Genomic DNA, 26,541 nt, shown 5'->3' with positions numbered 1-26,541 from the left:
ACGACAATACCACGGAGCCACTGATATAATTCAATGCTATTTTTTTTATAAAAAAATTAAAGACAGTTTATATCCTTGGTTAAATTATAATTTATTACATAAATATTTTATGTTTTTTTTATTAATATTAATAATAAAAAGTCTCTTAATATTTTCATATTTCATTTATAAAAGAAAAATCTATTATTACTTTAAAGATAATACAAATATTTATAGAAATAAATTATAAACTATTTAACGAGTTCAGTATAGATATATATAAAAGATATAGAAAAGCTCTGATTACCGGCAGTTTAAGTAACAGAATTGTATAACATTTAATAACGATAGTCACACAAGTCATTTATCAAATTTTTTTTTAATAAAAAAAGCTTTTTTACGAACTTCTCCACAATAAAGCTTTCTTATTAAAAATAACTAAAATTTGTGCTATAATAAACCAGAGTATTTTACAAAACTTTAGCAATTCTATGAAAGCTATAAATATACCAAAAATACAGCATTAAATAATAGACACCTAAAGCTTTTGAAAATTCAATAACATTGAACCAAAACAAATTTAAAGCTTTTAGAAATCCAACAACTTTGAGCCACACCAAAACAATGATTACAAAATATTGTAAGTCTCAGCTGTTCTACATTTAATAAATCAATTGGTAGCTTTTTGCTCTACAAAGAACTTTCAGCAATTGAAAAAAATATAAAATTTAGCTTTATGCCAAGAAGCTTATCATAATACTTTGATATAAACTAACACCTTTATAATGAAAACAACTGGAGGGAAATATATTACAAATGTAAATCTTATATTCCAAGATAATTATAAAGCTTTTAAAATAAACAAACTTATAAAGCGACAGCAACTATCCAGAAAATTCTAAGAAATTTTTAGATTTTAGAAAAAGCTTTTTGTAAACAAATCTATTTAGAGAAAGGTTTCATACTTTTAAACCTAATTTTGAAAATTTGTTCAACTAAAAGCTTTTTCACAGAAATTTTTGGACATTAGAAAAAAACCTTTTGTAAAAAAATCAATTTATAGGAAGGTTTAAATCTACTAAACCTAATTTCTGTAAAATCGTTTAAAAATCTAGGTTTTGTAACCAAAATTATTTATAAAAATATTCCAATAAACATTTTTATAAAGCTTTTAACAACATTATGTATGAAAAAGCTTTTTTCAAACAGTTTTTTTAAGCTTTTTAAATAAATGTTTTACAAGCTTTTTATAAGTCACTTTCAACAGAAATTATTAGGAAGCTTTTTTGCAAATATATTTAATAAACATTTTTTTCCGAGAAAGCTTTTTACTGAAACTTTTAAAAAATTGTACAAAAAAATAATTTGAAATAGATTTATTTAAAGTTAAAAAAAAGCTTTTATAAAAACTTATTAAATATTAAAAAATGGTTTTGGGAATATCGTTTAAAAATCTAGGCGTAGTTTCAAAAGCTTATCAATTAAAAGTTTTGTAACCAAAATTGTTTATAAAAATATTCCAATAAACATTTTTATAAAGCTTTTAACAACATTATGTATGAAAAAGCTTTTTTCAAACTGCTTTTTTTAAAGTTTTTTAAATAAATGTTTTACAAGCTTTTTATAAGTCACTTTTAACAGAAATTATTAGGAAGCTTTTTTGCAAATATATTTAATAAACATTTTTTTTCAGTGAAAGCTTTTTATTGAACCTTTAAAAAAATTGAAAAAAAAAATAATTTGAATTAGATTTATTTAAAGTTTAAAAAAAAGCTTTTATGAAAACTTATTAAATATTAAAAAAGTGGTTTTGGGAAGCTACCTGAAAAATATTTTATAAAAAAAATTTCAAATAGAGTCTATAAAAATTACATAAGTAGCTTTTTTATTTCGTCAATAAACCATTCTGAAAAGGTTAAAAATTTCCAATTCAAGCAAAGTACAATTTGTAAAGCTTGCTGAATAAAATTTGTCTATAAAATATTTTAATATATATAATTTATAACAAAAATGTTGAACATAATAATTTGAAATAGAGCTTTTTGAAAAGCTTACACATGAAAGATTTTGTTAAACATTTAGAATTCATGTAAAGTAAAATTTGTAAAGCTTTCTGAATAATATACTTTGAAATATATAGCATTTTGGGAACACGTTTTAGAAAAGGCTTTTTAAAAAAGCTTTTTGGTTATATTATTAATAAAACACACCTTGAAAAATACATAAGGAGATCTTTTGGTATACGACTTTTAAATAAAGTTTTCTTATTACTTTCTGAAATAGGTTGTTAATAAACTTAAAAATAGATTTTTAAAAAATATAAAAAGAGCTTTTCGAAAATTCAGCATAAAACTTTTTATTGTTATTTCAGCAAAATCGCATAAAAAAAAGGTTTTTATAAAACAAAAACCAGTATAAAGCATCTTTAAATAGCTATTTGGAAAAAATTTATCAAATAGCTTTTTAAAAATTGCTTAAGAAAAACCATTGGAAATGTGTTTTTATACCCTTCACCTTCGTGAGAAGGCTTTGTAATTTCTACATTTTTCATTTCCGACCCTATAAAGTATATATATTCTGGATCCTTATAGATAGCGGAGTCGATTAAGCCATGTCCGTCTGTCTGTTGAAATCAATTTTCTGAAGACCCCAGATATCTTCGGGATCCAAATCTTCAATAATTCTGTCAGACATGCTTTCGAGAAGTTTGCTATTTAAAATCAGCAAAATCGTTCCATAAATAACGGAGATATGAGCAAAAAACCGGGACAACCTCGATTTTTGGCATATTTTTGATCTATATCTGGATTACTAAGTCATTAATATAGACAATATGGTTATCTAATGATAGATATTTTAAAGTCCATTGCAACGATATAGATAAGGCTATAGTAAGTTGGACCTACAACGGGTCAAAATCGGGAAAAATATTTTTTAACCCGAATTTTTTTTTTTAAAAACATTTTTTTTGTCATACATTTTTTTTTAAAAAAATTAAAAAAAATTTCAAAAAAATTGGAAAAAACTTTTTTTAAAAAAAAAAATAAAAATCAATTTAAAAAAAAAAAATTGAAAAACAATTTAAAAAAAAAATTTTTGTTTACCTAAAAATATTTAAAAAAATTTACTTTAAAGCCATGGTAGGCGTTCATATTGTTCAGGTTATGATGATTTTCGTCAAACAACCCGAATGTGAACAATAGAGCGTAAAAATACACACAATTCATTCATTTTCTTGATGTTGTTGTAGATATTTTATTTTTTACCCAAAAGAGCACACAAATTAAATGCCTCTTTTTGCCTACCAATGTTTTAATGTATAATTTGGGGTATATAATATTCGGCACAGCCGAATATAGCTCACTTACTTGTTTTAAAATCTTTTTAGTTTCAGAAATTTTGATAAAAAAAAATCAAAACAAGCTTTAAAAAATTTATAAATTTTAAGAAAGCTTTAAAAAGTAAAAATTTTAGAAGGTTTACAAAAACAGCATTTCAAGAAAGCTTTTGATTTGTATTGGATGTATGACTTTCAAATTTTTAGCTTTTATTTTGAAACGTTTGTACTATAGTTATGACCTTTTCCCATCTCAAAGAGAAATAAAGCATTTTTAAATAATATAGTTAAAAGCTTGGCTTGGCTTACAACTAAAATTAATATTTCAAAAGCTTTTCGTAAAGAATTGAGCTTTCTTAAATCATAGTTTTGCAAAACACTTTTAAGCTTAAATTCCAAGAAAAGTATTTTTTTTTTTTTTAAAAAAAAAAAACTTTAACTTTTTTGAAGGATTTTTAAAGTTGTTTAATCACAGGGCAGTTAGTGAATTATTATTTTAAGTATCAACAACCAGTTTTGAAAAGGTTTATTAGATGATATTCTAATAAAATAGGGATTATCTTCACATTCCTAATAGTTAAATATTTAAACAAAGATTTGGAAAGTCTACAACTGCTAAAAGATATTTTTAAATTGAATTTATCATAAGATTTAAACAATAACAAATTGTTAAGATATCAGTGATATTGCCAACAATTTAGACTAAAGGAAGATATTTACAAATGTTTAAGAAGAGCTATTAGAATATTTAACTTTTTTTCTGAAACTATTCAGAAGTTTTGTGAAAGCTTTTGCAGCTAGAGCTAAAAAGCTCTAAGGAAATTAATGAATTTATAAGAAGAGCTTTTGCATTCTTAAGTTTAAAGTAGTTTCATTTTCATATTAACACTTTTATACTGAAACTATTTACAAATTTCGTAAAAGCTTTTGAAGTTGGAACTAAAAAGCTTAGGGATATTGAACTTTTATATGCAAAAGCACAAAGCTTGAGCTATTTTTAATAACTAGTTGATCGCCCCGGCTTCGCCCGGTAGCATTTACTAATGTAAATGCACACCAGCCTGTTCTTATTTATTTGCAAAAAAAAGATCTAAATTTGTACTGCATACTTTAGGGAGCTTTTTTATTACAGTTGACTGGACTCACAAAAAAAAAGAATTTCCGAGTTTTAACCGGAATTTTAGAACTTTTTTGTCTTTACAAACCATCTCCTGAAAATTTCTTATCGAATAAAAAAAATCAGCCAAATCGCTCCAGCCGTTCTCACGTTATATATATAGATAAACATGATTGATGAGATTATCGATAATTTTGAGAATATTGAAAGTACAGAGACCTTAAGGGTTCTGAAAAACAGCAATGGTTTAAAGTATTTCTGAAATCTATAGAAATTTTCAATAAGAACTTTTCGTTTATTTATAAAAATTTAAAGAAAACCTTAAAAATTTTGGTTCTCAATAAAAAAAAAATTTAGCTTCTTGAATATAAAGTAATATGAAAAACATAAGCCATTCTAAAAATTATACAACTTTTAAACAACTTAAATTATTCTAAAAACATGTAAATTGGTTTATCTTAACAAATAACCCTAAAAATATGCAAATTTTCTTGCTTAAATTATTTTGCTTTACGAACTCTTAATTTGATTGCTTACTGTTCGCCAACCAACCAGCAGAAAACCTTTAACTCGTTCATATTCCAAGCATAATTGTGTTTTAATTAAAAATTCGGTTTAACAAATTTGACTAATAGCAGCCACTAAGAGCCAATTAAATAGAATATTTGTTTTAATTTTATTTTTCTAAAAATAAAAATAAAAACACAAAATAACTGTTGTGTTAAAACTTACAGCTCAATTATAACAATCAATCAATTATGCATGCAAATATTTTATTTGATTTTCAGTTTTTAAATAAAAATATGAAAATATTTCATTTTATTATTTTTCGTTTTTGTTGCATTCTAAAAGCTTTTTTGCAATATATATAAAATACATATGTTAGTAATTGCAACAGGAAGTTATTGATATAAAATACACAAATACTCACTCACTCACTCATACATTTACCACAAAATCTTTTCACTCACACTCAAGCACTCAATCCTCGTCCCTCACTCACTCACACTCATACATAACACTTATACACATTTGAGAAGCAATTTAAAAGTCAATTTCTTTTGCACTTGAAATAAATAAATAATGAATTAAAAATCCTTAATAAATATTAAACAATTATAAAAAAAAAGTGTTTTAATTTAAATGTAAATAATAACAAGATAAAAAAATTATAAAATATTTAATTTGATAAAAATTAAAGTTTATTAAAAAAATAAAATGAAAACAAACTTTTTTATTTCTTTAAATATAAATGTATTTGAATTAATGTTTAAATTAAATTTTCGTTTAAATAAAATGGGTTGTTTTAAATATTGTTAAAACAAAATATTAAAAAAAAATAAATTTAAGAAATGTGGAAAAAAAATTTCAAAATATTTGAAAAAAATTTTGAAAAAGAAAATATAAATTTTCAAAAATAAAACCAAATTTTGAAATTTACCCAATAAGCATTTTTTACTGGAACTCAAGTTCAAGGCAAGTGTAATTCAAGCCTTGAATTACAGCTGTTTACACTTTATTTCAACAGCATGCTCCAGTAAAAAGGTAACATAAATTCAATTAATAAATTCTGAAATTTAGAAAAAATTAAATCAATACTCTTTAGAAAAAAATTATAAATCTTGAGATTTTGAATTTGAATATTTTAAATATTTTAATTTAAAAATCTAAATTAAAATTCAAGTTTAGAAAAAAACAATTAAAAAATTGTATTCAAATCAATTTTAAAAAACTTTATTTAATTTTGAAATTTGAATAAGTTTTAAAATATTAAAAACTGTTTAAAAATTTTTTTAAATTTTTTAAAAAAAAATATATTTTTTACAAATTTTGGGAAAATAAAAACAGTTTAAAAAATATATCCAAAAAATTTTGAAATTTTAAAAAATTGTTATTTATTTGCAAATAAAATAAAAATTTGCAAATATTTATTAAAATTTAAATAAAGCAATTCTGAAATTAAATAATTATTGGATAAGCTTTGTGTTAAAGAAATTTACAAATATTTAAATTTAAATTATTGACATTTTTAAGAATTTGAACTAATTTCGAAATTAATAAATTTCTATATTTTGAAAGATTAAAACTTAAAAAAAAATTGGACATTTGAATGAGTTTAATAAAAATTGTTCAAAAAAATTTACAATTTTAAGATTTTGAATTTGAAAATTTAATAAATTTTGAATTAATTTGACATTTCTAAAATTTAAATAAAACAGTTTTGAAATTAATAAATTTTTAAATACAAAAAAATAAAAATTCTGAAATTTAAAATTTTTAAGATTTTTTAATTTATAAAATTAAAATTTAAATTAATTTTGAAATTTTAAAAAATTTTAATTATTTTGAAAATTTTTAATAATAATTTCAATAAATTTTGAAATTAATTTGACATTTCTAAAATTTAAATAAAACAGTTTTGAAATTAATAAATTTTTAAATGCAAAAAAATAAAAATTCTGAAATTTAAAATTTTTAATTTATAAAATTTAAATTAATTTTGAAATTTTAAAAAATTTTAATTATTTTGAAAATTTTTAATAATAATTTCAATAAATTTTGAAATTAAAAAACATTAAAAAATTAATTATTAATTTTAATAAATTTTTTAAAAAAAATTTTTGAAAAATTGTAATTGACACCAAGTCTGGTTATGTGTTAAGTAGTAGTTATAGTGACAGTTTTCACACAAAAATAATTTTAACCGAAAGTATAACTATTAGTTAACACATAACCAGGATTTGTGTTAATGGGCGGGATAAGAAATTTAAAAATATTTAGTTAAATTAAATTCATTTTTAAATTTTAAAACAAAATTTTATTAATTTCAAGATTTGAATATTTTTTTTTTTTGAAAGTAAATAAATTTTTAAATTTTGAAAAAAAAAATGTTGACATTCGAATTAATTTGAAATATTTAAGCATGTAAAAGAAGTTGAATTAATTTGAAATTTTAAAAATATTTAATTAATTTCAAGATTTTAAAGAATTTGAATAATTTTCTTTGGAAAAAAAATTTCAATAATTTTTCTTTTGAAAGTAAATAAATTTCTATACTTTGAAATATTTAAGAATTAAAGAGAAATTTTAATTTTGAAATTTTAAAAAATTTTAATTAATTTTTTAAATTTTTAAAAAAAATTTAATTAATTTCGAAATTTAATAATTTCAATTATTTAAAAATATTTACTAAATTTAAATGAAAAATTTTTGAAAAATATTGAATAAATTCTGAAAATTTTGGAATTCGAATTATTTAGAAATTTGAATTAATATCAAAATAAAAATTCTAAAAAGAATTTTTTGGATTTAACTAATTTTAAAGAATTTGAAATAATTTTGAAAATTTAAAAATATTTTGTAAAATATGAATAAAATAGTTTTGAAATAAATTAAATTTTGAAAATAATTTAAATAATTTAAACTTTGTATGTCAAAAAATATAAAAAAGATTTTAATTAATTTTAAAATATTTAAGAGTTTAAATTTTAATTGAAAAGAAGTTTAATTAATTTTGAAATTTTTAAAATACTTGAATTAATATCGAAATAAAAAAAAATATTTTGAGTTAATTTTGAAGATATTTACTAAATTAAAAAAAAAAACAGTTTGAAAATTTCAATAAATTTGAAAAGAATTTGAATAATTTTATTTTTTGAAAGTAAATAAATTTCTATATTTTGAAAATATAAAACTTTGAAATATATAAGAATTTAATTTTGAAATTTTAAAAAATTTGAATTAATTTTTAAATTTTAAAAAAATTTTAATTAATTTCGAAATTTAAGAAAAAATTCCATTATTTAAAAATATTTAGTAAATTTAAATAAAAAAGTTTTAAAAATATTGAATAAATTCTGAAATTTGAATTCTGAAAATTTTGGAATTCGAATTATTTTGAAATTTGAATTAATATCAAAATAAAAATTTTAAAAAGAATCTGCGATTTAAATTAAATTTTTTTGAATTTAACTAATTTTAAAGAATTTGAATTAATTTTGAAAATTTAAAAATATTTTGTAAAATATGAATAAAACAATTTTGAAATAAAATAAATTTTGAAAATAATTTAAATAAAACAGTTTTAAAACTAAATAAATTTCTAAATTAAAAACTTTATATGTCAAAAAATATAAAAAAGATTTTAATTAATTTTGAAATATTTAACAGTTTAAATTTTAATTGAAAAGAAGTTTAATTAATTTTGAAATTTTTAAAATACTTGAATTAATATCGAAATATAAAAAAAATATTTTGAAATAATTTTACAAATATTTAGTAAATTTTAAATAAAACAGTTTGAAAATTTCAACAAATTTGAAAAGATTTTTTCAAAAAAATCTGTAATTTGAGTTTATTTTGATATTTTTTAGAATTTTAATACATAAATTCAAAAAAAATCTGAAGTTTGAATTAATTTAGAAACTTTTTAGAATTTTAATCTATAATTTGAAAATAAAAAAAAATTGATTTAACTTTAAAATTTTAAAAATATTTAGTAAATTTTTACTAAATTCAATAAATTTTTAAAAGATTTCTTCAAAATATCGAATTTTTTTAGAATTCCAAAATTCATTAATTTTGAAATTTTAAGCATTTTAATTATTTTTGAAATTTTAAAAATGTTTTGTTAATTATAAATAAAACAGTTTTGAAATTAAATAAATTTTGAAAATATTTTTTTAAAAAAATTTAAAAAAAAAAAAAATTTGAAAATATTTTGTTAAAAAATTTTGAAATTTTGAAATTTCAAAAAATTTAAAAATCTTGTAAAACTTCAAACAATTTTCAAAACAACCCATTTTTTATATTTTTATAGTTTTATGATTTCTTTAAAACTAAACAACAAAAACCAAATTAAAAAAAAAAACTTTAAAAATACTTGATGTCTACTAAATTTAACAAATTATAAAAAAAAAACACAAAAATTCGCACCTTAGCACTGCACTGTATTAATGTGATATTACACCACAATTGCACTTAATTATTAATATACAAATATAATTTTTGAGTTTTAAAAATAAAAACAAAAAAAATAAATTTTAAACCAAAAAATATTCGTAAAAAACAACAAAAATTAGCACCGTTTTTTGGCAAATATTTATTATTATTACAATTATAATTATACAACAGCACGTTTTAAAATTTAAAATTTACAAAAACCAAATATTTTAAATATAATTATTAAAGTTAAACAAAATGCACCAATTTTTATTATGATTTTTTTTAAATTTTGAAAAAAAAAATTTATAAAATTTAAATATCAGTTGCCTAATTAAACTCAAGAAAGGTAAAAAAAAACACATAATAAAATAAAACCTAAAAAGTAAAAAAATAAAAGTCACATGTACCTAATGATGATATAAAGAATTAATAACAAAACTAACAGTTTTAAAGATAACTAAAGGAAATTTTAAATTTTTAATTCATTTTCACTTAAAAAGTTTCATTATTAAGCTTGTCTTTTGAATTCCTTTTTTTTTGCAAAATTCTCCAACTAACAAGTTTTGCTTTCCTTCGATATTCTAACATAATCCGTCCTTAACTCAAATAAAACATTTTTCAAAACTTTTATTTTCCCCAAAAAACATTTTGTGTTTGCCCACAGTGTTTTCGTTTAACCAAAATGCTTAAACAAACATTCAACAAAATGAACCTCACGTTTAAACAAAAAGCTAAAAAGAAGACATTTAATAAAAAAAGAAGAAAAGAAAATGCATTAAATAAACAAACATAAAAAGCCTTAAATGTAAAATCAAACAGTTCTCTTTACAACATAAAATTTACCAAAAAAAGCAAATAATTTATATTAAAAAAGCCACAAATTATTAACCAAAGAACAAAAAAGCCTTAAAAAAACACACACAAACTTTAACATTAAAAATTTCATAAAAATTTAAACAGAGAAAGATATAATTTTTATCCCTATTTACCCAGAATACAAGTATACAAGAAATATAGAAAAAAAACTGAAGTCTTAAAGGAGTTTAAAATGTATGTATGTAGCTTTAAATGAAGAAAATTATTAAACAAAAAAAAAATTAAAAAAGAAATAATACATTCGTATTTATTTATTTATCTATCTTTTTAAATAATGTCATTAAAACAATTTGCCTTCTAGTTCTGTTCTAGTTCTGTTCTAGTTCTGTTCTAGTTCTGTTCTAGTTCTGTTCTAGTTCTGTTCTAGTTCTGTTCTAGTTCTGTTCTAGTTCTGTTCTAGTTCTGTTCTAGTTCTGTTCTAGTTCTGTTCTAGTTCTGTTCTAGTTCTGTTCTAGTTCTGTTCTAGTTCTGTTCTAGTTCTGTTCTAGTTCTGTTCTAGTTCTGTTCTAGTTCTGTTCTAGTTCTGTTCTAGTTCTGTTCTAGTTCTGTTCTAGTTCTGTTCTAGTTCTGTTCTAGTTCTGTTCTAGTTCTGTTCTAGTTCTGTTCTAGTTCTGTTCTAGTTCTGTTCTAGTTCTGTTCTAGTTCTGTTCTAGTTCTGTTCTAGTTCTGTTCTAGTTCTGTTCTAGTTCTGTTCTAGTTCTGTTCTAGTTCTGTTCTAGTTCTGTTCTAGTTCTGTTCTAGTTCTGTTCTAGTTCTGTTCTAGTTCTGTTCTAGTTCTGTTCTAGTTCTGTTCTAGTTCTGTTCTAGTTCTGTTCTAGTTCTGTTCTAGTTCTGTTCTAGTTCTGTTCTAGTTCTGTTCTAGTTCTGTTCTAGTTCTGTTCTAGTTCTGTTCTAGTTCTGTTCTAGTTCTGTTCTAGTTCTGTTCTAGTTCTGTTCTAGTTCTGTTCTAGTTCTGTTCTAGTTCTGTTCTAGTTCTGTTCTAGTTCTGTTCTAGTTCTGTTCTAGTTCTGTTCTAGTTCTGTTCTAGTTCTGTTCTAGTTCTGTTCTAGTTCTGTTCTAGTTCTGTTCTAGTTCTGTTCTAGTTCTGTTCTAGTTCTGTTCTAGTTCTGTTCTAGTTCTGTTCTAGTTCTGTTCTAGTTCTGTTCTAGTTCTGTTCTAGTTCTGTTCTAGTTCTGTTCTAGTTCTGTTCTAGTTCTGTTCTAGTTCTGTTCTAGTTCTGTTCTAGTTCTGTTCTAGTTCTGTTCTAGTTCTGTTCTAGTTCTGTTCTAGTTCTGTTCTAGTTCTGTTCTAGTTCTGTTCTAGTTCTGTTCTAGTTCTGTTCTAGTTCTGTTCTAGTTCTGTTCTAGTTCTGTTCTAGTTCTGTTCTAGTTCTGTTCTAGTTCTGTTCTAGTTCTGTTCTAGTTCTGTTCTAGTTCTGTTCTAGTTCTGTTCTAGTTCTGTTCTAGTTCTGTTCTAGTTCTGTTCTAGTTCTGTTCTAGTTCTGTTCTAGTTCTGTTCTAGTTCTGTTCTAGTTCTGTTCTAGTTCTGTTCTAGTTCTGTTCTAGTTCTGTTCTAGTTCTGTTCTAGTTCTGTTCTAGTTCTGTTCTAGTTCTGTTCTAGTTCTGTTCTAGTTCTGTTCTAGTTCTGTTCTAGTTCTGTTCTAGTTCTGTTCTAGTTCTGTTCTAGTTCGGTTCTAGTTCTGTTCTAGTTCTGTTCTAGTTCTGTTCTAGTTTTGTTCTAGTTCTGTTCTAGTTCATAGCTTCTTCAAACTAAAAGTACTTTAGTGACATTTTTACTATAATTTTGTTTTAATTTTCGATAATTCTAAAATATATATATACTAGCTGCACTTTTTAGTCCATAAATGTTGTGATTTTTTGCACCGCCTTTTAATATTTAATAGAACAAACAAAAAAACCCTAGAAACCATAATAATGTAGAACCTAAAACTAAATTTAAAAATTTTTGCACTTTTTATAAAAAAATTAAATTTTATAAACATAAAATGTCAGCACAAATTTATTTATTTTACAAATTAAAACAAAAAGTATTAAAATTTATAAAATTAAAACCAATTATTACAGAAATATAAAAATTTGATTTTAAGGAGAGATTTTCTTTAACAAAAAACCTTTATGATTTTTAATTCTGAAGAAAACATTTTAAGAAAACTTAATATTAAATAATAAAAATTATATATATAAAACAAAACAAATAAAACTTTATTAAATGTTTATTTCGTACTGATAAAAATTTAAGTATAAAGAATTTGTCTGAAATACAAAAAGTCTGCAATTATTTCTTATGTAAATTTAACAAAAAAAATATATAAAATTACCAAAAAAATCCTAAGAAAATTTAAAATTTTTTTCAATTAAGTTTAATGTAAATATATTTTTTTTTAATAAAATATAAAAAATAACATGTAAATACTTAAATAAAAAAAAAACACTTGATACCTAACTTTTTTTCTCCCCCTTTAACGAAACAAAAAAACCAAAATATTTTTAATTTTATTTTTTTATTTAAAATTTATGTTCGAAATTCCTTAAAAAGTATCTAAAAAAAACAAACAAAATTATACATACCTTAGATATTATATTATATATACATAAAAAAATATATATAACAACAAAATAAAAGAAAAACAGACCTCCTTCCCTTTTTGAAATTCCACAGAGATTCAATTCAAACTTAAGCAAAAAGATATGCAGTCAAATCAGTTGTAGGATTTAATGAACCCAAGACAAAATGTAAAGTCTTTTACTATATATTTAAACAAAAAATGTATTTGATTTAGTAAAAAGTTGTTTAAAGAAAATTAAAATAAACAAATGAATTACCAAAAGTATGTATAATGTAAAAACAAACAAATCCCAATTGAGAAAAAAAGTATGGTACGAGTATTAATAGAGCAAACAAAACAGTATGTCGTAAATATTAACTGAAAAAAAAAAAATATCTTAATAAAAAATTGAAATAAAATACAAAAAAAAAAAAAAATATTTATGAAATTATATATGTAAAAAAATAAAAACCAAAAAAAAAATAAATAAAATGCCTCAGTCAGTATAAAAAAAATAATTCAAAATGTCTTTGATTTTGTAAAGGAAATTGCAGATAATAATGGTAAAGTATAAACTTTTAGTTCAGGTTCTTATTCAAGTTCTAGTTCAGTTCTAGTTCAGTTCTAGTTCAGTTCTAGTTCAGTTCTAGTTCAGTTCTAGTTCAGTTCTAGTTCAGTTCTAGTTCAGTTCTAGTTCAGTTCTAGTTCAGTTCTAGTTCAGTTCTAGTTCAGTTCTAGTTCAGTTCTAGTTCAGTTCTAGTTCAGTTCTAGTTCAGTTCTAGTTCAGTTCTAGTTCAGTTCTAGTTCAGTTCTAGTTCAGTTCTAGTTCAGTTCTAGTTCAGTTCTAGTTCAGTTCTAGTTCAGTTCTAGTTCAGTTCTAGTTCAGTTCTAGTTCAGTTCTAGTTCAGTTCTAGTTCAGTTCTAGTTCAGTTCTAGTTCAGTTCTAGTTCAGTTCTAGTTCAGTTCTAGTTCAGTTCTAGTTCAGTTCTAGTTCAGTTCTAGTTCAGTTCTAGTTCAGTTCTAGTTCAGTTCTAGTTCAGTTCTAGTTCAGTTCTAGTTCAGTTCTAGTTCAGTTCTAGTTCAGTTCTAGTTCAGTTCTAGTTCAGTTCTAGTTCAGTTCTAGTTCAGTTCTAGTTCAGTTCTAGTTCAGTTCTAGTTCAGTTCTAGTTCAGTTCTAGTTCAGTTCTAGTTCAGTTCTAGTTCAGTTCTAGTTCAGTTCTAGTTCAGTTCTAGTTCAGTTCTAGTTCAGTTCTAGTTCAGTTCTAGTTCAGTTCTAGTTCAGTTCTAGTTCAGTTCTAGTTCAGTTCTAGTTCAGTTCTAGTTCAGTTCTAGTTCAGTTCTAGTTCAGTTCTAGTTCAGTTCTAGTTCAGTTCTAGTTCAGTTCTAGTTCAGTTCTAGTTCAGTTCTAGTTCAGTTCTAGTTCAGTTCTAGTTCAGTTCTAGTTCAGTTCTAGTTCAGTTCTAGTTCAGTTCTAGTTCAGTTCTAGTTCAGTTCTAGTTCAGTTCTAGTTCAGTTCTAGTTCAGTTCTAGTTCAGTTCTAGTTCAGTTCTAGTTCAGTTCTAGTTTAGTTCTAGTTCAGTTCTAGTTCAGTTCTAGTTCAGTTCTAGTTTAGTTCTAGTTCAGTTCTAGTTCAGTTCTAGTTCAGTTCTAGTTCAGTTCTAGTTCAGTTCTAGTTCAGTTCTAGTTCAGTTCTAGTTCAGGTTCTATTTCAGGTTCTATTTCAGGTTCTATTTCAGGTTTTATTTCAGGTTCTATTTCAGGTTCTATTTCAGGATCTATTTCAGGTTCTATTTCAGGTTCTATTTCAGGTTCTATTTCAGGTTCTAGTTCAGGTTCTAGTTCAGGTTCTAGTTCAGGTTCTAGTTCAGGTTCTATTTCAGGTTCTAGTTCTGGTTCTAGTTCAGGTTCTAGTTCAGGTTCTAGTTCTAGTTCAGGTTCTAGTTCTAGTTCAGGTTCTAGTTCTGGTTCTAGTTCAGGTTCTAGTTCAGGTTCTAGTTCTAGTTCAGGTTCTAGTTATCCGTTATCTCTCTATTACCCTGAATTTTTTGTCTCCTTCCTTAGTTTTACTTACGCCAAACGATAATGCTAAGCTATTGAACTGCCTTCAGTACATAACCAGAGATATAGTTAAATAATTACCAACAGCCAACTAATGGACTGAATATTTGCAGCTGATATCTGATTGAATTAAATAATATGAAATTAATTTGTTTGTTTAACCATTCAGTTCTCTATTTCAGTTACTTTCACTGTCTGCCGTTCTCTGTATGGTGTTTATTCATAATTAAATATTAAAAATAATTAAAATTTATGACACCTGTTAGTGAATATTTGTACACTACTTACATACAAGCAAACATATGAACAATGTACAAACCTATGTACATATAAATTGTTTATGCTGCTACATAATATGTTTGTATTTTACAAAAACCAGGAAAAAAAAACACTCGGAAATTCAATTATGTATATCGTGAATATACATGCAAACATCCTTGTACATGTGGATATTTACATATCTACTTTGCCTTGTCGTTACTGTTGTAAATTTTAATATTAATTTAAAACAACATAAATAATGAGAAAATTGCCTTTAAGCCGTTAATAAATAAAACATTGTACTATCATCCAAAGCCTGGCAATTTGATCACAGACAACATCAATGCAAATTATGAAAAAAAAAACAAAAACAAAAGCTGATTAATTGAAAGCTAAATGAAAGGGAAATGGATGAAAGCCAGATACAAAAGAATATGATTTAAAAAAAGAAAATTAAAAAAAAATGAAGAAAAAATCTATAAATAAAACTAGGGGAATTAACAATTCAAAGTATAAGCAGGAAGTAAATAAGATGCAAATTAAAGAAAATAATATACAAGAGACTACACTACAGCCTATACTACAGACTAGACTAGAAACAAGAGACTAGCCTAGAGACTAGAGAATAGACTAGAGACTAGACTAGAGACTACACTACAGCCTATACTACAGGCTAGACTAGAGACTAGACTAGAGACTAGACTAGAGACTACACTACAGCCTATACTACAGGCTAGACTAGAGACTAGACTAGAGACTAGACTAGAGACTAGACTAGAGACTATACTAGAGACTAGACTAGAGACTAGACTAGAGACTAGACTAGAGACTAGACTAGAGACTAGACTAGAGACTAGACTAGAAACTAGACTAGAGACTAGACTAGAGACTAGACTAGAGACTAGACTAGAGACTAGACTAGAGACTAGACTAGAGACTAGACTAGAGACTAGACTAGAGACTAGACTAGAGACTAGACTAGAGACTAGACTAGAGACTAGACTAGAGACTAGACTAGAGACTAGACTAGAGACTAGACTAGAGACTAGACTAGAGACTAGACTAGAGACTAGACTAGAGACTAGACTAGAGACTAGACTAGAGACTAGACTAGAGACTAGACTAGAGACTAGACTAGAGACTAGAGACTAGACTAGAGACTAGACTAGAGACTAGACTAGAGACTAGACTAGAGACTAGACTAGAGACTAGACTAGAGACTAGACTAGAGACTAGACTAGAGACTAGACTAGAGACTAGACTAGAGACTAGACTAGAGACTAGACTAGAGACTAGACTAGAGACTAGACTAGAGACTAGACTAGAGACTAGACTAGAGACTAGACTAGAGACTAGACTAGAGACTAGACTAGAGACTAGACTAGAGACTAGACTAGAGACTAGACTAGAGACTAGACTAGAGACTAGACTAGAGACTAGACTAGAGACTAGACTAGAGACTAGACTAGAGACTAGACTAGAGACTAGACTAGAGACTAGACTAGAGACTAGACTAGAGACTAGACTAGAGACTAGACTAGAGGCTAGACTAGAGACTAGACTAGAGGCTAGACTTGAGACTAGACTTGAGACTAGACTAGAGGCTAGACTTGAGACTAGACTAGAGACTAGACTAGAGACTAGACTAGAGACTAGACTAGAGACTAGACTAGAGACTAGACTAGAGACTAGACTAGAGACTAGACTAGAGACTAGACTAGAGACTAGACTAGAGACTAGACTAGAGACTAGACTAGAGACTAGACTAGACTAGAGACTAGACTAGAGACTAGACTAGAGACTAGACTAGAGACTAGACTAGACTAGAGACTAGACTAGAGACTAGACTAGACTAGAGACTAGACTAGAGACTAGTTTAGAGACTAGACTAGAGACTAGACTAGAGACTAGACTAGAGACTAGAGACTACACTAGAGACTACACTAGACTAGAGACTAGACTAGAGACTACACTAGACTAGAGACTAGACTAGAGACTAGACTAGAGACTAGACTAGAGACTAGACTAGAGACTAGACTAGAGACTAGACTAGAGACTAGACTAGAGACTAGACTAGAGACTAGACTAGAGACTAGACTAGAGACTAGACTAGAGACTAGACTAGAGACTAGACTAGAGACTAGACTAGAGACTAGACTAGAGACTAGACTAGAGACTAGACTAGAGACTAGACTAGAGACTAGACTAGAGACTAGACTAGAGACTAGACTAGAGACTAGACTAGAGACTAGACTAGAGACTAGACTAGACTAGAGACTAGACTAGAGACTAGACTAGACTAGAGACTAGAGACTAGACTAGAGACTAGACTAGAGACTAGACTAGAGACTAGACTAGAGACTAGACTAGAGACTAGACTAGAGACTAGACTAGACTAGAGACTAGACTAGACTAGAGACTAGACTAGAGACTAGACTAGAGACTAGACTAGACTAGAGACTAGACTAGACTAGAGACTAGACTAGACTAGACTAGAGACTAGACTAGAGACTAGACTAGAGACTAGACTAGAGACTAGACTAGAGACTAGACTAGAGACTAGACTAGAGACTAGACTAGAGACTAGACTAGAGACTAGACTAGAGACTAGACTAGAGACTAGACTAGAGACTAGACTAGAGACTAGACTAGAGACTAGACTAGAGACTAGACTAGAGACTAGACTAGAGACTAGACTAGAGACTAGACTAGAGACTAGACTAGAGACTAGACTAGAGACTAGACTAGAGACTAGACTAGAGGCTAGACTAGAGACTAGACTAGAGGCTAGACTTGAGACTAGACTTGAGACTAGACTAGAGGCTAGACTTGAGACTAGACTAGAGACTAGACTAGAGACTAGACTAGAGACTAGACTAGAGACTAGACTAGAGACTAGACTAGAGACTAGACTAGAGACTAGACTAGAGACTAGACTAGAGACTAGACTAGAGACTAGACTAGAGACTAGACTAGAGACTAGACTAGAGACTAGACTAGAGACTAGACTAGACTAGAGACTAGTTTAGAGACTAGACTAGAGACTAGACTAGAGACTAGACTAGAGACTAGACTAGAGACTAGACTAGAGACTAGACTAGAGACTAGACTAGAGACTAGACTAGAGACTAGACTAGAGACTAGACTAGAGACTAGACTAGAGACTAGACTAGAGACTAGACTAGAGACTAGACTAGAGACTAGACTAGAGACTAGACTAGAGACTAGACTAGAGACTAGACTAGAGACTAGACTAGAGACTAGACTAGAGACTAGACTAGAGACTAGACTAGAGACTAGACTAGAGACTAGACTAGAGACTAGACTAGAGACTAGACTAGAGACTAGACTAGAGACTAGACTAGAGACTAGACTAGAGACTAGACTAGAGACTAGACTAGAGACTAGACTAGAGACTAGACTAGAGACTAGACTAGAGACTAGACTAGAGACTAGACTAGACTAGAGACTAGACTAGAGACTAGACTAGACTAGAGACTAGAGACTAGACTAGAGACTAGACTAGAGACTAGACTAGAGACTAGACTAGAGACTAGACTAGAGACTAGACTAGACTAGAGACTAGACTAGACTAGAGACTAGACTAGACTAGAGACTAGACTAGAGACTAGACTAGAGACTAGACTAGACTAGAGACTAGACTAGACTAGAGACTAGACTAGACTAGACTAGAGACTAGACTAGAGACTAGACTAGAGACTAGACTAGAGACTAGACTAGAGACTAGACTAGAGACTAGACTAGAGACTAGACTAGAGACTAGACTAGAGACTAGACTAGAGACTAGACTAGAGACTAGACTAGAGACTAGACTAGAGACTAGACTAGAGACTAGACTAGAGACTAGACTAGAGACTAGACTAGAGACTAGACTAGAGACTAGACTAGAGACTAGACTAGAGACTAGACTAGAGACTAGACTAGAGACTAGACTAGAGGCTAGACTAGAGACTAGACTAGAGGCTAGACTTGAGACTAGACTTGAGACTAGACTAGAGGCTAGACTTGAGACTAGACTAGAGACTAGACTAGAGACTAGACTAGAGACTAGACTAGAGACTAGACTAGAGACTAGACTAGAGACTAGACTAGAGACTAGACTAGAGACTAGACTAGAGACTAGACTAGAGACTAGACTAGAGACTAGACTAGAGACTAGACTAGAGACTAGACTAGAGACTAGACTAGAGACTAGACTAGAGACTAGACTAGACTAGAGACTAGTTTAGAGACTAGACTAGAGACTAGACTAGAGACTAGACTAGAGACTAGACTAGAGACTAGACTAGAGACTAGACTAGAGACTAGACTAGAGACTAGACTAGAGACTAGACTAGAGACTAGACTAGAGACTAGACTAGAGACTAGACTAGAGACTAGACTAGAGACTAGACTAGAGACTAGACTAGAGACTAGACTAGAGACTAGACTAGAGACTAGACTAGAGACTAGACTAGAGACTAGACTAGAGACTAGACTAGAGACTAGACTAGAGACTAGACTAGAGACTAGACTAGAGACTAGACTAGAGACTAGACTAGAGACTAGACTAGAGACTAGACTAGAGACTAGACTAGAGACTAGACTAGAGACTAGACTAGAGACTAGACTAGAGACTAGACTAGACTAGAGACTAGACTAGAGACTAGACTAGAGACTAGACTAGAGACTAGACTAGAGACTAGACTAGACTAGAGACTAGACTAGAGACTAGACTAGAGACTAGACTAGAGACTAGACTAGAGACTAGACTAGAGACTAGACTAGAGACTAGACTAGAGATTAGACTTGAGACTAAAATTGTTTTTTTTTAATATTTTGCTTAAAATTATTTGTTGGGTTGTGACCAATTGTTATGTTACAATTGTTCGGATGCAACAAACATGATTTGATTTATGATATCAGAAGGTTTTACAAATGTGCAAAAATTACTTGATTAAAATTCAAAACAATAATACATTTATAACTAAATAACAATAAAAACAAAAAAAATAAAATGAAATATTGTGGTAGAGTTGTAATAAAATAATAAATGTACAACCATAATACCAATAATTTGTTTTCGTTTGGAATTTGTAAAGTTTTATTAGAAAATTATTTAGTTTGCTTTGTTGTTGTATTTTTTAATTGGTTTTGGTTGAATTGTTGAAATTTGTTTAATGTTTACAATAGAACTTGCAAGCATCGTATGTAATATGTAAATATTGAAAATTAGTAAAACCAGCAGGTCGTTTAAAATAAATTCTGGATGTTTGCTGACATATGTATATAAATAGCTATAATCTAGTTTGTGTTTACATAGGCCTTGCCAATTACAGACGACTAAAAAATTCCATAAATTATTTATCCACATACATTGACTCTTTCAAGTTTCTTTAAATAAACACCAGAATATTAATTTAGTTATTTAAGTATTTGCTTACATTTTCATAATACATTTCACAATACATTTAGTATTTTAATCAAAAGGTTCTTTTATAAAATTCTTAAATAAATCATTGTTTATTTTTTGACACATACATCCCGAAAATTCGTTTCATTTTATTTTAAATCTCTGATGAACATGTTCATTTATATGACATGTATGTCTGCCTTCTTGTCTGTTTGTTTATATGATTTTGTCTTAATAATTCAGCAGAGTTGAAGTTACTTAATAACTGGATTAAATGATGAAACAAAATCATTTTAAGAATGAAAACTTAGAAGGACTTGTCAAATCCATTAACAGGATTTAGACAAAAACACATGAGCTTAGACAAAATAAATTCATAAGCGGACTTCAATGAAACTACAGGGAAATATTACAAGAGGTTCACAAACAATACAATATGTTTTATTTTTTTCGGTTATAATGGACATTTAAATAGTAAAATTTCAATACAACCGTGGTTCTTTTAATACTAAATTCTTTCTATAATCAAGGTTCTTTTAATACAAAATTTTACTTCACAATCGAGGTTCTTTTAATAAAAAAATTTGCTCCACAATCGTGGATCTTTTAATACAAAATTTGGACCCAAAATCACGATATTTTAATACAAAAATTTTTCTCAACAATCGTGGTTCTTTTAATACAAAATTTTGCTCCACAATCGTGGTTCTTTTAATACAAAGTTTGCTCCACAATCGTGGTTCTTTTAATAAAAAATTTTGCTCCACAATCGCGGTTCTTTCAATACAAAATTTTGCTCCATAATCGTGGTTCTTTTAATACAAAATTTTGCTCCACAATCGTGGTTCTTTTAATACAAAATTTTGCTCCACAATCGTATTTCCTTTAATACAAAATATTGCTTCACAATCGTGGTTCTTTTAATACAAAATTTTGCTCCACAATCGTGGTTTTTTTAATACAAAATTTTGCTCCACAATCGTGGTTCCTTTAATACAAAAGTTTGCTCCATAATCGTGGTTCTTTTAATACAAAATTTTGTTCAACAATCGTGGTTTTTTTAATACAAAATTTTGCTCCACAATCGTTGTTCTTTTAATACAAAATTTTGCTCCACAATCGTGGTTCTTTTAATACATAATTTTAGTCCACAATCGTGCTTCTTAAAAACAAAATATTGCTCCACAATCGTGGTTCTTTTAATACAAAATTTTGCTCCACAATCGTGGTTCTTTTACCACAAAATTTTGCTCTACAATCGTGGTTCTTTTAATACAAAATTTTGCTCCACAATCGTGGTTCTTTTACCACAAAATTTTGCTCTATAATCGTGGTTCTTTTAATACAAAATTTTGCTCCATAATCGTGGTTCTTTTAATACAAAATTTTGCTCTATAATCGTGGTTCCTTTAATACTGAAATTGCTTCTATAATCGTGGTTCTTTTACTACAAAATTTTGCTCCACAATGGTGGTTCTTTTAATACAAAATTTTGCTCCATAATCGTGGTTCTTTTAATACAAAATTTTGCTCCACAATGGTGGTTCTTTTAATACAAAATTTTGCTCCACAATGGTGGTTCTTTTAATACAAAATTTTGCTCCATAATCGTGGTTCTTTTAATACAAAATTTTGCTCCACAATGGTGGTTCTTTTAATACAAAATTTTGCTCCACAATGGTGGTTCTTTTAATACAAAATTTTTGGTCCATAATCGTGATTCTTTTAATACCAAATTTTGCTCCACAATCTTTGTTCTTTTAATACCAAATTTTGCTCCACAATCGTGATTCTTTTAACAAAAAATTTTGTTTCACAATCGTGGTTATTTTATTATAAAATTTTCTTTTTTCAATCGTGGTTCTTTTAATACAAACTTTTGCTCCACAATCGAAGCTCTTTTAAACAAAAGTTTGCTCCACAATCGTGGTTCTTTTAATACAAACTTTTGCTCCACAATCGAAGCTCTTTTAAACAAAAGTTTGCTCCACAATCGTGGTTCTTTTAATACAAACTTAATACAAAATTTGGATCCAATATCGTAATATTTTAATACAAAATTATGCTTCACAATCGTGGTTCTTTTAATACAAAATTTTGCTCCACAATCGTGATTCTTTTAATACAACATTTTGCTCCACAATCGTGGTTCTTTTAATACAAAATTTTGCTCCACAATCGTGATTCTTTTAATACAACATTTTGCTCCACAATCGTGGTTCTTTTAATACAATATTTTGCTCCACAATGGTGGTTCTTTTAATACAAAATTTTGCTCTTCAATCGAGCTTCTTTTAATAGTCAAATTCCGTCTTCAATAGTGGATCTTTCAGTAGTTAAATTCCTTCTTCAAACGTGGTTCTTTTAATAGCCAAATTCCTTCTTCAACATGGTCAATTTGATAGTCAAATTCTTTCTTCAAAAGTGGTTCTTTTAATATTCAAATTTCTTCTTGAATCGTGGTTCTTTTAACAGTCGAATTCTTCCACAATCGTGGTTCTTTTATTAGTCAAATTCCTTCTTGAATCGTGGTACCTTTAATAGCAAAATTGCTGCTACATTCGTGGTTCCTTTAATAGTCAAATTTCTGCTATAATCGTGATTCCTTTAATAGCAAAATTGCTGCTACATTCGTGGTTCCTTTAATAGTCAAATTTCTGCTACAATCGTGATTCCTTTAAAAGTTAAATTTCTTCTTTTTGTGAGTGGTATTAAATTCGGCTCAACCAAAGATTTTAGTGATGAAATATTTGTTATTTGAATTTATGAATGAATTTACATTTTTAAGCATTTAATGTCAACAGTTATTTAAATATTTATTTACTTGTGTGACAGTGAATAACAAACAATTGCTAAATTCATAATATTTCTTCAGCAGTTCTTCAACAAATTTCAACTAAAATCCTAGTTCAATTAAAACAAAAATTAATACTACTATCGTAGTTCTTTTAAAATAATATTCGTGTTTATTTTGTCGAACTTTAATGATTTAATATTGTGTTAGTAAATGATTAGGGCTAAATATTAAAAGAAATTATCTCAATATTTTGTCAGCCACTGTTGCTGAAATATTTACATTTGAAAATATTTCGAACAAAAAAACAACAACTCACACATCACCAATGAATGGAAATTTTATATAATTTTGTTGTTAATTTTATTTTTAATATTTTCAAAAAGCACAATATTTGTGTTTATTTCTATTTAGTTCATTCATATTTAAATTCAAGTAAAAAATCTATTTTTTCTTCATCTTTTTTCTGCTCACTTTTAGTTGTGTGTAATGTAAATAAATGTGCATGAATGAATTTTGACAATTAGTATTTATGAGAATTTAAACATTTCAATTCTAATGAAGTTTTCAAAGCTAAAAATAGCTCATGTTCATATGCCGCATGCTAACACAAATCTTAGAATAGGGCATAATTTCCTAGGGTTTGTGGCTATAGAAGAAGAAACTTTAATTTTGTTAAACTTAGAAATGTTTGTGTGAGACCTTATAAAATATTTGTCTAGATTCTAAGATTATGTGAAATTCTAAGACAATCTAATTAGGGGGGTCTAGATGCACATCTGTATATTTTATTTACTAAAACAACCACGATTGTAGAGGAGATTTCAGTATTAAAAGAACCACGATTGTAGAGGAGACTTCAGTATTAAAAGAACCACAATTGTAGAAGAGATTTCAGTATTAAAAGAACCACAATTGTAGAGGAGATTTCAGTATTAAAAGATCCGCTATTGTAGAGAAGGTTTCAGTATTAAAAGAACCACGATTGTAGAGGAGATTTCAGTATTAAAAGAACCACCATTGTAGAGGAGATTTCAGTATTAAAAGAACTATGATTGTAGAAGGAATTTTAGTATTGAAAGATCCACGATCATAGAGGATATTTTTTTATATTAAAAGAACCATGATTGTAGAGGAGATTTCAGTATTAAAAGAACCATGAGTGTAGAGGAAATTTCAGTATTAAAAGCTCCGCTATTGTAGAGAAGATTTCAATATTAAAAGAACCACGATTGTAGAGCAGATTTCAGTACTAAAAGATCCACGATCGTAGAGGATATTTTAGTATTAAAAGAACCACGATTATAGAGGAGATTTCAGTATTAAAAGAACCACGATTGTATAGGAGATTTCAGAATTAAAAGAACCACGATTGTATAGGAGATTTCAGTATTGAAAGATCCATGATCGTAGAGGATATTTTAGTATTAAAAGAACCTCGATTGTAGAGGAGATTTCAGTATTAAAAGAACCACGATTGTAGAGGAGATTTCAGAATTAAAAGAACCACGATTGTATAGGAGATTTCAGTATTGAAAGATCCATGATCGTAGAGGATATTTTAGTATTAAAAGAACCTCGATTGTAGAGGAGATTTCAGTATTAAAAGAACCACGATTGTAGAGGAGATTTCAGTACTAAAAGAACCACGATTGTAGAGGAGATTTCAGCATTAAAAGAACCACGATTGTAGAGGATATTTTAATATTAAAAGAACCACGATTGTAGAGGAGATTTCAATATTAAAAGAACCACGATTGTAGAGGAGATTTCAGTATTAAAAGAACTATGATTGTAGAAGGAATTTTAGTATTGAAAGATCCACGATCATAGAGGATATTTTTTTATATTAAAAGAACCATGATTGTAGAGGAGATTTCAGTATTAAAAGAACCACGATTGTAGAGGAGATTTCAGTATTAAAAGAACCACCATTGTAGAGGAGATTTCAGTATTAAATGAACCACGATTGTAGAGGAGATTTCAGTATTAAAAGAACCACAATTGTAGAGGACATTTCAGTATTAAAAGAACCACGATTGTAGAGGAGATTTCAGTATTGAAAAAACCACGATTGTAGAGGAGATTTCAATATTAAAAGAGCCACGATTGTAGAGGAGATTTCAGTATTAAAAGAACCATGATTGTACAGGAAATTTTAGATGTAAAAGAACCAATATTATCGAGGAGATTTCAGTATTAAAAGAACCATGATTGTAGAGTAGATTTCAGTATTGAAAGAACCACGATTGTAGAGGAGATTTCAGTATTAAAAGAACCACAATTGTAGAGGAGATTTCAGTATTAAAAGAACCACAATTGTAGAGGAGATTTCAGTATTAAATGAACCACGATTGTAGAGGAGATTTCAGTATTAAAAGAACCACAATTGTAGAGGAGATTTCAGTATTGAAAGAACCACGATTGTAGAGGAGATTTCAGTATTGAAAGAACCACGATTGTAGAGGAGATTTCAATATTAGAAGAGCCACGAATGTAGAGGAGATTTCAGTATTAAAAGAACCATGATTGTACAGGAAATTTTAGATGTAAAAGAACCAATATTATCGAGGAGATTTCAGTATTAAAAGAACCATGATTGTAGAGTAGATTTCAGTATTGAAAGAACTACGATTGTAGAGGAGATTTCAGTATTAAAAGAACTACGATTGTAGAAGGAATTTTAGTATTGAAAGATCCACGATCATAGAGGATATTTTAATATTAAAAGATCCACGATCATAGAGGATATTTTAATATTAAAAAACCATGATTGTAGAGGAGATTTCAGTATTAAAAGAACCACGATTGTAGAGGAGATTTCAGTATTGAAAGAACCACGATTGTAGAGGAGATTTCAGTTTTAAAAGAACCACGATTGTAGAGGAGATTTCAGTATTAAAAGAACCACGATTGTAGAGGAGATTTCAGTATTAAAAGAACCACGATTGTAGAGGAGATTTCAGTATTGAAAGAACCACGATTGTAGAGGAGACTTCAGTTTTAAAAGAACCACGATTGTAGAGGAGATTTCAGTATTAAAAGAACCACGATTGTAGAGGAGATTTCAGTATTAAAAGAACCACGATTGTAGAGGAGATTTCAGTATTAAAAGAACCACGATTGTAGAGGAGATTTCAGTATTAAAAGAACCACCATTGTAGAGGAGATTTCAGTTTTAAAAGAACCACGATTGTAGAGGAGATTTCAGTATTAA

The sequence above is a fragment of the Calliphora vicina genome, chromosome 5 (genome assembly GCF_958450345.1).
Source record: "Calliphora vicina chromosome 5, idCalVici1.1, whole genome shotgun sequence".
NCBI lineage: Eukaryota > Metazoa > Arthropoda > Insecta > Diptera > Calliphoridae > Calliphora > Calliphora vicina.
This window is presented reverse-complemented; position numbering follows the sequence as displayed.